This window comes from Balaenoptera borealis (genome assembly GCF_965194805.1).
Source record: "Balaenoptera borealis genome assembly, chromosome: 2".
Taxonomy (NCBI): domain Eukaryota; kingdom Metazoa; phylum Chordata; class Mammalia; order Artiodactyla; family Balaenopteridae; genus Balaenoptera; species Balaenoptera borealis.
Genome location: NC_138867.1, coordinates 98,978,709 through 98,993,928, shown reverse-complemented (window position 1 = coordinate 98,993,928; position 15,220 = coordinate 98,978,709). Strand labels below are relative to the sequence as shown.

Below are 15,220 nucleotides of genomic sequence, written 5' to 3'. Positions count from 1 at the left end.
AATGTTTGATAGAATTCGCCTGTGAAGCCATCTGGTCCTGGGCTTTTGTTTGTTGGAAGATTTTTAATCACAGTTTCAATTTCAGTGCTTGTGATTGGTCTATTCATATTTTCTATTTCTTCCTGGTTCAGTCTCGGCAGGTTGTGCCTTTCTAAGAATCTGTCCATTTCTTCCAGGTTGTCCATTTTATTGGCATAGAGTTGCTTGTAGTAATCTCTCATGATCATTTTTATTTCTGCAGTGTCAGTGGTTACTTCTCCTTTTTCATTTCTAATTCTATTGATTTGAGTCTTCTCCCTTTTTCTCTTGATGAGTCTGGCTAATGGTTTATCAATTTTGTTTATCTTCTCAAAGAACCAGCTTTTAATTCTGTTGACCTTTGCTATTGTTTCCTTCATTTCTTTTTCATTTATTTCTGATCTGATTTTTATGATTTCTTTCCTTCTGCTAGCTTTGGGGCTTTTTTGTTCTTCTTTCTCTAATTGCTTTAGGTGCAAGGTTAGGTTGTTTATTCGAGATGTTTCCTGTTTCTTGATGTAAGCTTGTATTGCTATAAACTTCCCTCTTAGACCTGCTTTTGCTGCATCCCATAGGTTTTGGCTCGTCGTGTCTCCATTGTCATTTGTTTCTAGGTATTCTTTGATTTCCCCTTTGATTTCTTCAGTGATCACTTCATTATTAAGTAGTGTATTGTGTGGCCTCCATGCGTTTGTATTTTTTACAGATCTTTTCCTGTAATTGATATCTAGTCTCATAGCGTTGTGGTCGGAAAAGATACTTGATACGATTTCAATTTTCTTAAATTTACAAAGGCTTGATTTGTGACCCAAGATATGATCTATCCTGGAGAATGTTCCATGAGCACTTGAGAAAAATGTGTATTCTGTTGTTTTTGGGTGGAATGTCCTATAAATATCAATTAAGTCCATCTTGTTTAATGTATCATTTAAAGCTTGTGTTTCCTTATTTATTTTCATTTTGGATGATCTGTCCATTGGTGAAAGTGGGGTGTTAAAGTCCCCTACTATGATTGTGTTGCTGTCGATTTCCCTTTTTATGGCTGTTAGTATTTGCCTTATGTATTGAGGTGATCCTATGTTGGGTGCATAAATATTTACAATTGTTATACCTTCCTCTTGGATCGATCCCTTGATCATTATATAGTGTCCTTCTTTGTCTCTTGTAATAGTCTTTATTTTAAAGTCTATTTTGTCTGATATGAGAATTGCTACTTCAGCTTTCTTTTGATTTCCATTTGCATGGAATATCTTTTTCCATCCCCTCACTTTCAGTCTGTATGTGTCTCTAGGTCTGAAGTGGGTCTCTTGTAGACAGCATATATATGGGTCTTGTTTTTGTATCCATTCAGCCAGTCTGTGTCTTTTGGTGGGAGCATTTAATCCATTTACATTTAAGGTAATTATCGAAATGTATGTTCCTAGTCCCATTTTCTTAAATATTTTGGGTTTGTTATTGTAGGTGCTTTCCTTCTCTTGTGTTTCTTGCCTATAGAAGTTCCTTTAGCATTTGTTGTAAAGCTAGTTTGGTGGTCCTGAACTCTCTCAGCTTTTGCTTGCCTGTAAAGGTTTTAATTTCTCCATCAAATCTGAATGAGATCCTTGCTGGGTAGAGTAATCTTGGTTGTAGGTTTTTCTCCTTCATCACTTTAAGTATATCCTGCCACTCCCTTCTGGCTTGCAGAGTTTCTGCTGAAAGATCAGATGTTCACCTTATGGGGATTCCCTTGTGTGTTATTTGTTGTTTTTCCCTTGCTTCTTTTAATATGTTTTCTTTATATTTAATTTTTGATAGTTTCATTAATATGTGTCTTGGCGTGTTCCTCCTTGGATTTATCCTGTATGGGACTCTCTGTGCTTCCAGGACTTGATTAACTATTTCCTTTCCCATATTAGGGAAGTTTTGAACTATAATCTCTTCAAATACTTTCTCAGTCCCTTTCTTTTTCTCTTCTTCTTCTGGGACCCCTATAATTCGAATGTTGGTGCGTTTAATGTTGTCCCAGAGGTCTCTGAGACTGTCCTCAGTTCTTTTCATTCTTTTTTCTTTATTCTGCTCTGCAGTAGTTATTTCCACTATTTTATCTTCTAGGTCACTTATCTGTTCTTCTGCCTCAGTTATTCTGCTATTGATCCCGTCTAGAGTATTTTTAATTTCATTTATTGTGTTTTTCATCATTGCTTGGTTCCTCTTTAGTTCTTCTACGTCCTTGTTAAATGTTTCTTGAATTTTGTCTATTCTATTTTCAAGATTTTGGATCATCTTTACTATCATTATTCTGAATTCTTTTTCAGGTAGACTGCCTATTTCCTCTTTATTTGTTAGGTCTGGTTTGTTTTGACCCTGCTCCTTCATCTGCTGTGTGTTTTTCTGTCTTCTTATTTTGCTTATCTTACTGTGCTTGGGGTCTCCTTTTCACAGGCTGCAGGTTCGTAGTTCCTGTTGTTTTTGGTGTCTGTCCCCAGTGGCTAAGGTTGGTTCAGTGGGTTGTGTAGGCTTCCTGGTGGAGGGGACTAGTGCCTGTGTTCTGGTGGATGAGGCTGGATCTTGTCTTTCTGGTGGGCACGTCCACGTCTGGTGGTGTGTTTTGGGGTGTCTGTGGCCTTATGATTTTAGGCAGCCTCTCTGCTAATGGATGGGGCTGTGTTCCTGTCTTGCTAGTTGTTTGGCATAGGGTGTCCAGCACTGTAGCTTGCTGGTCGTTGAGGGAAGCTGGGTCTTGATGTTGAGATGAAGATCTCTGAGAGATTTTTGTTGTTTGGTATTACGTGGAGCTGGGTGGTCTCTTGTGGACCAGTGTCCTGAAGTTGGCTCTCCCACCTCAGAGGCACAGCCCTGATGCCTGGCTGGAGCACCAAGAGCCTGTCCTCCACACAGCTCAGAATAAAAGAGAGAAAAAATAGAAAGAAAGAAAGAAAGAGGATAAAATAAAATAAAGCTATTATAATAAAAAACAAGAAAAACAATTATTAAGAAAAAATTTATTAAGAAAAAAATATTTTTTATTTTTTAAGATAAATTTATTAATTTTTTATAATAAAAAATAAGAAAAATGTTATTAAGAAAAATTTTTTTAATTTTTTAAAATAAATATATGAAAAAACTTATTACGAAAAATATTTTTTTAATTTTTAAAAATAGAAAATAAGGAAAAAATTATTAAGAAAGCATTTATTAGAAAAAAAAATTTTTAAGTACAAAAAAAAAAAAAAAAAAAAGGACGGACCGAACCCTAGAACAAATGGTGAAAGCAAAGCTATACAGACAAAATCTCACCCAGAAGCATACACATATACACTCACAAAAAAAGGAAAAGGGGAAAAATTAATATATCCTGCTCCCAAAGTCCACCTCCTGAATTTGGGATGATTCGTTGTCTATTCAGGTATTCAATAGATGCAGGTACATCAAGTTGTTTGTGGAGCTTTAATCCGCTGCTCCTGAGGATGCTGGGAGAAATTTCCCTTTCTCTTCTTTGTTCGTACAGCTCCCGAGGTTCAGCTTTGGATTTGGCCCCGCCTCTGCATGTAGGTCGCCTGAGGGCGTCTGTTCCCCGCCCAGACAGGACGGGGTTAAAGGAGCAGCTGCTTCGGGGGCTCTGGCTCACTCAGGCCGGGGGGAGGGAGGGTTACGGAGGAGACGGGGCGAGCCTGCGGCGGCAGAGGCCGGCGTGACGTTGCACCAGCCTGAGGTGTGCCGTGTGTTCTCCCGGGGAAGTTGTCCCTGGATCACGGGACCCTGGCAGTGGCGGGCTGCACAGGCTCCCGGGAGGGGCGGTGTGGAGAGTGACCTGTGCTCGCACACAGGCTTCTTGGTGGCGGCGGCAGCAGCAGCCCCAGCGTCTCACGCCCATCTCTGGGGTCCGCGCTGAGAGCCGCGGCTCGCGCCCGTCTCTGGAGCTCGTTGAGGCGGCGCTCTTCCCCTCTCCTTGCGCACCAGGAAACAAAGAGGCAAGAAAAAGTCTCTTGCCTGTTCGGCAGCTGCAGACTTTTTCCCGGACTCCCTCCCAGCCAGCTGTGGCGCACTAGCCCCCTTCAGGCTGTGTTCACGCCGCCAACCCCAGTCCTCTCCCTGCCATCCGACCGAAGCCCGAGCCTCAGCTCCCAGCCCCGCCCGCCCCGGCGGGGGAGCAGACAAGCCTCTCGGGCTGGTGAGCGCTGCTCGGCGCCGATCCTCTGTGCGGGAATCTCTCCGCTTTGCCCTCCGCACCCCTGTGGCTGTGCTCTCCTCCGTGGCTCTGAAGCTTCCCCCCTCCGCCACCCGCAGTCTCCGCCCGCGAAGGGGCTTCCTAGTGTGTGGAAACCTTTCCTCCTTCACGGCTCCCTCCCACTGGTGCAGGTCCCGTCCCTATTCTTTGTCTCTGTTTTTTCTTCTCCCTTTTGCCCTACCCATGTACGTGGGGAGTTTCTTGCCTTTTGGGAGGTCTGAGGTCTTCTGCCAGCATTCAGTGGGTGTTCTGTAGGAGCAGTTCCACGTGTAGATGTATTTGTAATGTATCTGTGGGAAGGAAGGTGATCTCCACGTCTTACTCTTCCGTCATCTTGCCCAGACCCGCTCCTTAGTTATGTTTTGAAAGAGATTTTATTCAAAGTTGGGGCAGTTTCGCCCTATATTACAAGTGTTCTGAATTCTTTAGTGAAAATTGCATTCCTTTAACTTAGATATAAAAGAAGAATGACCTTTAATGCAAATGAATAAGAAATGTAAAGAACCATATATATGATATGAACTTAATATTTTTCCTTACTTTTGTTCCTCATTTAAAAGTTAAAGTTCAACTCTACTATTCAATGAGTTCCCAAATTTTATAGATCAAATTGTCCTCTGTTTTTAGGCTGTGTCTCTCATTAGGAATTACAAACCATATGCAAGGATTTCAACACATTGAAGGAATCATCGTGCAGTCTCAAGAAGATTCAGCCCAGATACAGAGCTTTGTTTCAGTGGTGAGCTTGAATCATTTTCCTTCATTGTAGTTTCATTCTGAAATGCTGTATAATATTGCATCTGACAAATACATGCAACCTCTCTTTGCTTAGTGGATTCCAAGTGAAGTGTGTGAAATATATTGTCTTGAGCTGGTATTGTCCTTTTGGTCATCTGGTCCACCATCTGACTTTCTTATTCTGACTTGTTTCTTACGAAGAAATCTCTAAATTTCATGAGAGCCCTGCGTAGCTGGGGGTATATGTAGGTGGGGGTAGTATGTGAGCAGTTGCTCAAAAGTTGAGTAATGTGGCCGTAGGGTACCTGTTAAAAGGAAAAGTTTGAAATCCTGGAAGAAATAAAATATGAAAATTGTATTTAAATGAGGTTTTCCAGTTTTGTCTTTGATATTAAACTGATGAGGTAAATTGCTTTCAGAAATTAAAATAGAGATCTAAAGGTTATAATAATATCAATGCAAAAATAGCACAGAGAGAGGAAGAGATGGAGAGTTCATTTAAATATGAGAATGATTTGTGGAGATGTAATGGCTGTATTAATATTAATTATGCCATTATCATTCACTGCTCTCCAAATCAAAAATTGCCAGTCTATACCTTAAACTGGCAGAGAGACTGAAATGTAAACAGAAGTTGACAACCTTGCTTCTATGCACACAGGTTGTCCATGATTCTTAGTTTAAAAACATTCTAACCAATCTAACATTGAGAAAAGTCTAGGTTTGGCAGAAAAGCTCTGGAGGTGAAGAATTTGTTACTTCCAAGTGTTGCTCTTATGGTACCTTGAGCTTGGCTTTCCACTAGTTTTTTTTTTTTTTTTTTAAACATCTTTATTGGAGTATAATTGCTTTACAATGGTGTGTTAGTTTCTGCTTTATAACAAAGTGAATCAGTTATACATATACATATGTTCCCATATCTCTTCCCTCTTGCGTCTCCCTCCCTCCCACCTCCACTAGTTTTTGAAGTGCTAAAGTTGCCTGGTCTCAGGTTCTGGTTCCCTCATAGGTCTGCTTAAACTCCTTGGTGAGGGGTAGGGGAAGAAAGATAGTGCTGTCTAGCCTCCGAAGGGGCTCTTAACAGCAAGGAGAAAACCAAAGGGACAAACATCTGTTTCCAGCTAGCTGGGATAGAGAGTATGGCCTGTTCAGAAAACCATTACTTAGACTAGAAGGTTTTCATAATTTGGGGATGGGTGATGGTGGAGATAAAGATTTTTATGCCTGAAAAACTATCCCATTAGGGATAGGATAGTCTTTTAACTCTGCACATTGATCTTTTTTTTCTTGAAGCAATTGACATTTAACAAGGAAGAAAACAACATTTTGAAGGTTGTATTTATTTGTTTAATAGTGTCACTGACCTAGTGTTTGGAAGAGAATGTTTTTATGTGCGGTTTAAAAAAATGTTTAATATTGAGTCCTAAATAGATCCATTTCATTAAATTCTCAAGACTTTGATTTTCACCCCATTAAGTTCCATTATTAAAATTACGAGGCGATATCTGAAAAGTTATATCTCTAATAATTGCACAGGTCTCTTCCTCCTTTTTAAATGTAAAATGCTATTTTAAATGAATCATAGCATGTATTTAGCTGCCAATTTGAATCCCCACATCTGGGAATCGTCCCAAGATTACGCACTTTCTGTCTGGAGGAGGTCGCATTCTCGGTATGAGCCTCAACAGCAATGATTTGATGCAGCAGTAAAAAGAGACACCCCAAGTGAATCCATGTGATAAAACATGGGAAAGGGGTATGGATGTCTTGGGTCCTCAATGTATGATGATAATTAAACCTCCAAATTTGAATTTCTCCTCTTTTTTTATAACTATGCCTACCCTAAAAAAAAAAAAAAGATTTGAAATATGGGCAGAGGGGTGTGGTGCCATATGGCAGCACAAACAAAATTACCCAAACACTTCAGAAACAAGCAGGGTACATTTCTCCCTCCATTCAGTAACCATATGTGAACTCAACACGTGAGAAGCTCCCTTCAAGTTGATTCAAACAAGCTCTTTGTCTTTTGGCCTCCAGTGTGTTTCCTTGAAACAAAAACCAGGGTACTTTGGAGAGGAGTTACAGTGAGGTCCCTGCAGGGTCTGAATCCAATATTGCAAAGGTTGTAGAACTACTTTTTAAGTGAAAGAATTTTCTGAAGAAGCAAGAAGATGTATAACAAAAGAATCATTGTCACCAACAGGCAGCAAGCCTGCTTTTGGCACTGAACTGTTTTGTGAGTTGTTTATAGAAAATTAAAGAGAACTATTCCTGCCCTAATGGGGTTTATCATTGGAGAAGGACAGTTTTGTTTTATGATAAACAATGGGCACACAGACATTTTTATAAAGTCCTGAGAATAAATTGATAACTAAAGAAGCAGAGTGAAATATCCAGGAAATATTAGTAAAATGTGGATATAGGTTATTGGTGGATCCTTGATTCCTAACCTCTGAACCCAACCTTTCCATTCCTTCTTGCATGGCCTATAGTTGCACATGTTTTCTTGCTGATATCCGTCACAACAGCTCCTTTGATTTTTTTCTTTGAAGTTACCGTTTGGCTTATTTAAAACATACAGACTGCCTAAGGACCAGGAAACCTAAGGACCAGGAAATCCCATCTATGGGATTGCATACACAATATATAAACTAAACACCTAAAATTGAATTGAGACTATAGTATAAATCATAGGAAAGAAAATCCCAAGAAGTATTTACCAGAAGAAATTAGAGCAAAAAAAAGAGATTTCCAGAGGTCTAGAAATGTATCTGACAAAGCTGAGATGGAGACAAAGTTCAGACATTTAAAAGGATCCTGTATTAGTTCTAGATCCAGTTTAAGTGCTCATTCGGAGACCACTGATTTTCAGTTAAAGTAACTATGTTGATTTGAGTAGTTGGTGAAAGCTTTAAAAGGTAAAGTTAATGAATGAATAATTAATTTAATAAATACTTTTGAATACATGTTAGGAAACCAGTTTAGTCAACATTTTAAGTGGCCTCACTACAGGACAATTGGAACAGAATAAAAGCACGAGTTACTTCATTTTTGTTAGCTACACAGTTTCCAAGGTATTTAATCATTTTTGGAGTTTTTATTAGACAAGTTTTAATATTCAGACATTTTTTGAACTTTGGACACCACTGATTAATTTTAGTTCTTTATTTAGCATATATAGCATCATGCTAGTTACCAAAATAATAATTGAGTTACTGTAACAGTTCATTATTGAAAAGTCAGACTCTTGACAGCCTCAAATCTATTAAGATTTGCAATAGGTTGAATTTTTTTTCCTTTCCATTATGGTTTATTACAGGATATTGAATATAATTCCCTGTGCTATACAATAGGACCTTGTTGTTTATCCCTTCTTTATATAATAGTTTGCATATGCTAGTCCTAAACTCACAATCCAACCCTCCCCTGTCCCTCCTCCCCCTTGGCAATCACAAGTCTGTTCTCTATGTCTGTGAGTCTGTTTCTGCTTCATAGATAAGTTCATTTGTGTTATATTTTAGATTCCACATGTAAGTGATATCATATGGTATTTGTCTTTCTCTTTCTGACTTACTTTACTTAGTATAATAATCTCTAGGTCCATCCATGTTACTGCAAATGGCATTATTTCATTCTTTTTCAGGACTAATATTCTATTGTATATATTATATATGCCACATCATCTTGATCCATTCATCTGTCCATGGACATTTAGGTTGTTTCCATGTCTTGGCTATTGTAAATAGTACTGCTATGAACACTGGGGTGCATGTATCTTTTTGAATTATAGTTTTGTCATATATGCCCAGAAGTGGGATTGCTGGATCATATGGCAACGCTATTTTTAGTTTTTTGATGAAACACCATACTGTTTTCCGTAGTGGCTGCACCAATTTACATTCCTGCAAACAGTGTAGGAGGGTTTCCTTTCACCACACCCTCTCCAGCGTTTGTTACTTGTATACTTTCTAATGATGGCCATTCTGACCAGTGTGAGGTGGTACCTCATTGTAGTTTTGATTTGCAACTCTTTAATAATTAGTGATGATGAGTATCTTTTCATGTGCCTGTTGGTTATCTGTAGGTCTTCTTTGGAGAAATGTGTATTTAGGTCTTCTGCCCATTTTTTGAATCAGTTGTTTGCTTTTTTGTTATTGAGTTGTATAAGCTGTTTGTATATTTTGGAAATGAAGCCTTTGTCAGTCGCATCATTTGCAAATATTTTCTCCCAGCCCGTTGGTTGTCTTTTCATTTTGTTTATGGCTTCCTTTGCTGTGCAAAAGTTTATAAGTTTAATTAGGTCCCATGTAATCGGTTGAATTTTTAAATGTATTCACACATAAAACGCTGCACACACACTTGGGTCTAAATATCCATTCACATGTGTTTGAATATTACCTTATTAACAGCTTGAAGATGACTTTATTTAAAAGTTAAGAACAAAGAGGGCTTTGAAATATCTGCTAGTCCAGAATACTAATAACTAAATACCCATCTTCTTTTCCACATTTCTTCCATCATCCCTGATAAGCTTATGAATGTCCTGGCTTCTGTAGCATAACCTAACCCTAAACTTGCTGGAAACACAGAGTTAAGCCATCTGTGTTGCCAGAGAAGCAAGTGTGACTCTGGGCCACTGAAGTGCAGTCTCAGAGTCCAGAAGCAGGCCTTTCTTCCCTTGCCTGTTTATTTTTAAACTCTTTTTTGAAAAATCAAAGTTTGCAATTACCAAAGCGGTTCAACAGCTAACTAATCCATAGCTCATTTCAATTGCTCTTTAAAGTTCACAAAGATACACTTTTCTAAGTGGCTGGCCCCTATATACATGTCAACACAAATCAGTGTAGATCACACAAGTGACTCAGAGCTCTGAAGGAAAAGCTCTGTGTTGGCCACCTAAAAAGTTATTGGAACAGACTTGCCCTTTGGTAGAAACACATTGGGATGGAATAACGTCTCTTGTGCCTGAAGGCAAACAATCAAGTGATGTCATTCATGCTTGAAGAGGGCATCAAAGCATCTTCAATTTAAACAAATGGAGCAACAGATTATAATAGAAAAACAAAGTTACTTTCTATGACTCCAATGTGCTTTATTGATGGAAGTTCTATAGTTTGCTTCCCTTAAGATTGTTTACTAAAACAACTTTCAATATGACTTGAAAATGTTCCATATTTATAAACTGATTTTTTTAATTATGCAATTTTCATATCAATTTTAGTTTGGAAAAAGCAATATAAAACATAAAAACTCATTACATTCTCCAACTCTAAAGGGTCTGTAGCAAAAAAATGCTAAATGCTATTTCTAAGCCATAGACTTAAGGGACAACACATTGGGGAATAATAATGATGATGAGTTCTATATGATATAGTGTAAGGATTACCTAAACTGATAAAGTAGTGATGTACAGCTTAACTACAAGTTAAGATCTGTATCACTTGATCTTAAAATTGTTTACTTGAAAATCAACTTTATTGCTAAGGTAGTCAAAAGAAGTATATGCATTTCTCAGGCATTAGCCATATATTGAGAACTTTGATTGTGGACACAAATTAACTATTGGAGGCGTCTCCTTTTTAAAATTATGCTTAATTTTGCTATCTTTATCTAGGTTTTTATCATCTTGGTTAGAGATTAAGGAAAATATATTTTATTGTATTTTAGTTACCACATGAATGCATAAAAGCTAAAAAATAGTCAAAAAAAGGATAAAAATAAAGGTGTTAGAAATGATATATGATGAAAGAGTGGAAACCTCATTGAGACCCCTTTATTTGTTATCTGCCATTGTTCCTTTATGGTTTATTGCTTTAATGCTGGGTTTTACACCTATAGGTCTTTGTGACTGCTTTCTTGAAATCAGTTTATTATGTACTTATTTGGCCTGACTCTACGATTTGTACCTGTATATTTATACAGGTGGTAGACCACAACTTAGAAGTGTCTACACATCAAGAATCTTAGACTTACTGTGAATTTACTTTGAATTCTTAAAATAAATGAGTTTTCTGCTTTCCTTTTTTTCCAACAATCAACGTTTCTCAGTGGAAAGGCAAAGAGGCATAACCAGGGCTTGAATGCTAGTTTTCCCTATTAACATAGTTAAAGAAAGTGGTTAGTAACTCCCCTCTCCCAAGATTGCTGAGTGGGGAATATGAAGGGAAAAATTATGCTGTTTAATAAGTAGTTAATGAAGCAGTGATTGTCTTGGATGAAATTGCTATCTTTCATTCTGATCCTTTTGCCGTTTGTGTGGGGGATCTGTTACAAAATTATTCAATGTGTATTAAACTCTTGATATTTCCCCTGTGTATCTCATCCTCCTCCCAGCTTCCTTGCTTGAATAAATATAACTTCTTTTGACCCAGCTGTACAAGCCAGAAACATGGGAGTGATCCTGGACTCTCCCAGCCCCAATATACATATTGAATCCATCTACTTCTCTTCATCTTCGCTGTACCCCTAATCCAAGCCACAGTCACTTTTATTTAGACTATTTCAGTAGCCTTGTAACTGGTCCCTCCATCTTGCTCTTAATTTCTTCCAATTCATTTGTTATGAAGCAGCCAGGATAGTTTTTGTTTTTGGGGTTTTTTTTTAAACAATAAAAAAGCTTAAAATGCCCCAATGACTTTCTGGTGTATTTGAGATACATAAAGTAGAATATCCTTAAGAGAGTTTTATAGGCTCTGTGCAATCTGGTCCCTATCTACTGTTCTGTGTTCATCTTGAGCCATTCTCTCCTTTGATTCATTGCTATTTCAAATACACTGGCCTTAATTTAGTTTTCCAAAGGGACAAAGCTCTTTCCCATCTGAGAACTTTCAGACTTGATGCTCCCTCTGGTTGAAACATTTCTTCCACTACTTTGTGCCTACTCATTCTTCAAGTCTCAGATTAAATGCTACTTCCTCATTGAGGGGATCCCTGGAAGACCAATTTAAACTAGATATACCCTGTTATTCTCTTTCATAGTGTGCTGTAAAGTGTGAATTCTGCAAGCCAGGGTGCTAAAACCCTGCACATTCCAAAGAAAGGTCTGTTATAGGACTGTCTCATAAAAGATGAATACTAGGCCTTTGGGGATATTCTTCCTGATAAGAAATTTTTGTATGCTTGAGACCTTAAACTTACACAGTGCCATTTTGGTTAGATAGCTTATCTTAACAATGTGATTGATAATGAATGTCTGCTTTTGCCATGGGGAATAAAATCTGAGTAGATGAGGTCAGTCATACAGGAGTTACATATCTGTGTGACTGGATCTCAATTAAAACCCTGAATATCAATGCTCAGTGAGTTTCCCTGGTTGGCAGTGCTTCAAATGTGTTGTGTCACATTGTTGCTGGAAGAGTGAAGTGCATCCCCATGCAACTACACTGGGAGGGAACTCCTGGGAGCTTGCACCTGGTTTCTCCTAGATTTTTCCCCATCTGCCTTTTCCCTTTGCTGATTTTAATTGTGTTCTTTCTCTGTAATAAACTGTAACTGTGAGCATAACTGCTCTCCTGAGTACTTTGAGTTTTTCTAGAGAATCATCAGGACTGAGAATAATAGGCACTCAATATCTTGGTTTTTTTCCTTCAAAACAATGATCTCCATTTATCATTATAAATAATTGTTTATTTAATTTTTTTGCTTGATTTCTACACATTCTACTGGAAATTAGGAAGTGCATTGTTTTCTTTCTTTCAGTTTACCTTATTCTTGGCACAGTATGGTAGGTACTAAACAAATATCTGTGGAATTCAAAGTAAATTTATAGTATTGGGTGAAAATTAATTTTAAATAGCTCCAAAGAAGTTTAAATAAGATATGATAATATTGTCCTTCAATTGGATTTTAGCCTTTAAATATTATGATTTAGATTTACTACCCCAATAATTAGTATATAATTGGAAACAGAAAGTCACCAAAAAGGCCACAACTAGAAAAAAGAAATTTACAAAGGAAAAAAATCTCATTGGTAAAGGCAAATACACAGTAAATGTAATAGATCAACTCTTTGTAAAACTAGTAGGAAGGTTAAAACACAAAAGTAGCAAATCACCTATATCCACAATAAGTAGTTAAGGGATACACACAACAAAAAGATGTAAAATATGATGTCAGAACAATAAATGTGGGGAGGCAGTAAAAATGCATGGTTGTTAAAAGGTGTTTGAAATGAAAAGATCCGCAACTTAAAATAATCATGTGTATATGTGTATATCTACTTACCTCATGGTACCACAAACCAAAAATATATAAAAGATACACAAAAAAGAGAAAGGAATCCAAACATAACATTAGATAGTCATCAAATCACAAGGGAAGAGAACAATAGAAGAATAAAGGAACAAAAAAGAGCAACAAAAACACCACCAAAACAATTAACAAAATGACAATAAGTACATGGAATTTCTTTAGCTGTAAATGGACTAAATGCTCCAATCAAAAGACATAGAGTGGCTGAATGGATCCAAAAATAAGACCCCTATATATGCTACCTACAAGAGACTCACTTCTGATCCAAAGATGCACAGAGACTAAAAAGTGAGGGGCTAGAGAAAGGTATTCCATGTAAATGGAAACAAAAAGAAAGCTGGAGTAGTAATACTCATATCAGACAAAATAGACTTTAGAACAAAGATTGCAATAAGAGACAAAGAAGGACATTACATAATGATCAAGGGATCAATCAAAGAAGAAGATATAACCAATGTAAATATGTATGCATGCAACATAGGAGCACCTAAACACATAAAGCAACTATTAAAAAACGTAAAGGAAGAAATTGACAGTAAAACAATAATAGGGGACTTTAACACCCCACTTATATCAGTGGACAGATTATCCAGACAGGAAATCAATAAGGAAACAGTGGCCTTAAGTAACACATTAGACCAGAGGGACCTAACTGATACCTATAGAGCATTCCATCTGAATGCAGCAGATACACATTGTTTTCAAGCGCACATGGAACATTGTCTAGGAGAGATCACATGCTGGGCCACAAAATAAGTCTCAGTAAATTTAAGAAGATTGAAATAATATCAAGCAACATTTCTGATCACAACATTATGAGACTAGGAATCAGCTACAAGAAAAAAGTGCAAAAAACACAAACATGTGGAGACTAAACAGTAGGCTACTAAACAACCAGTGAGTCACTAAAGAAGTGAAAAAAGAAATCAAATAATACCTGGAGACAAATGAAAATGAAAGCAAAATGATCCAAAATCTATGGTATACAGCAAAAGAAGTTCTAAGAGGGAAGTTTATAATGGTACAAGCTTACCTCAGGAAACAAGAAAAATCTCAAATAAGCAGCCCAACCTTACACCTAAAGGAACTAGAGAAAGAACAAACCCAAAGTTAGTAAAAGGAAAGAAATCATAAATATCAGAGCAGAACTAAATGAAATAGAGATAAAAAAAAGACACTGGAAAAGGTCAATGCTAATAAGAGCTGGTTCTTTGAAAAGATAAACAAATTGATAAACCGTTAGCCAGACTCATCAAAAAACAAAGAGAGCCCAAATCCATAAAACAGAAATGAAAAATAAATTATAACTGACACCACAGAAATACAAATGATTGTAAGAGATTACTATGAACAATTATACACCAATAAAATAGACAACCTAGAAGAAATGGGAAAATTTCTAGAAATGTACAATCTCCCAAGACTGAATTAGGAAGAAATAGAAAATAGAAACAAATTACCAGTAACAAAATTGAATAAGTAATAGAAGAAAATCTACCAACAAACAAAAGTCCAGGACCGATGGTTTCTCACAATTCTACCAAACGTTTAGAGCAGAGTTAACACCAATTGTTCTCAAACGTTTCCAAAAAAATGTGGAGGAGGGAACACTTCCAAACTCATTCTACAAGGCCAGTATCACCCTGATACCAAAACCAGACAAAGATATTCCAAAAAAATAGAAATTAAGAAAACAATCCCCTTTACAATCACATCAAAAACAATAAAATACCTAGGAATAAATCTAATTAAGGAGGTAAAAGACCTGTACTTGTAAAACTATAAGACACTGATGAAAGAAATTGAAGATGAGAGATTGGTTCAAGATGGTGGAGTAGAAGGACGTGTGCTCACTCCCTCTTGCTAGAGTACTGGAATCACAACTAACTGCTGAGCAATCATTGACAGGAGGGCACTGGAACTCACCAAAAAAGATGCCCCACATCCAAAAACGGGAGAAGCCACAGTGAGACAGTAGGAGGGGTGCAATCACAATAAAATCAAATC

The 15,220-nt window shown here is 37.3% G+C and overlaps 1 protein-coding gene across 1 annotated transcript in view; it reads left to right on the top strand.

The window, feature by feature from the left end:
* The first annotated feature begins 3,988 nt into the window (after positions 1–3,988).
* Positions 3,989–15,220, top strand: part of LOC309622452 (uncharacterized protein) — a 665,771-nt gene continuing 654,539 nt past the window's right edge. Inside the window, exon 1 of the transcript XR_014240881.1 lies at positions 3,989–4,964. The gene's annotated coding sequence lies outside the window, so the exon portion shown is untranslated. The remainder of the gene's footprint in view (positions 4,965–15,220) is intronic.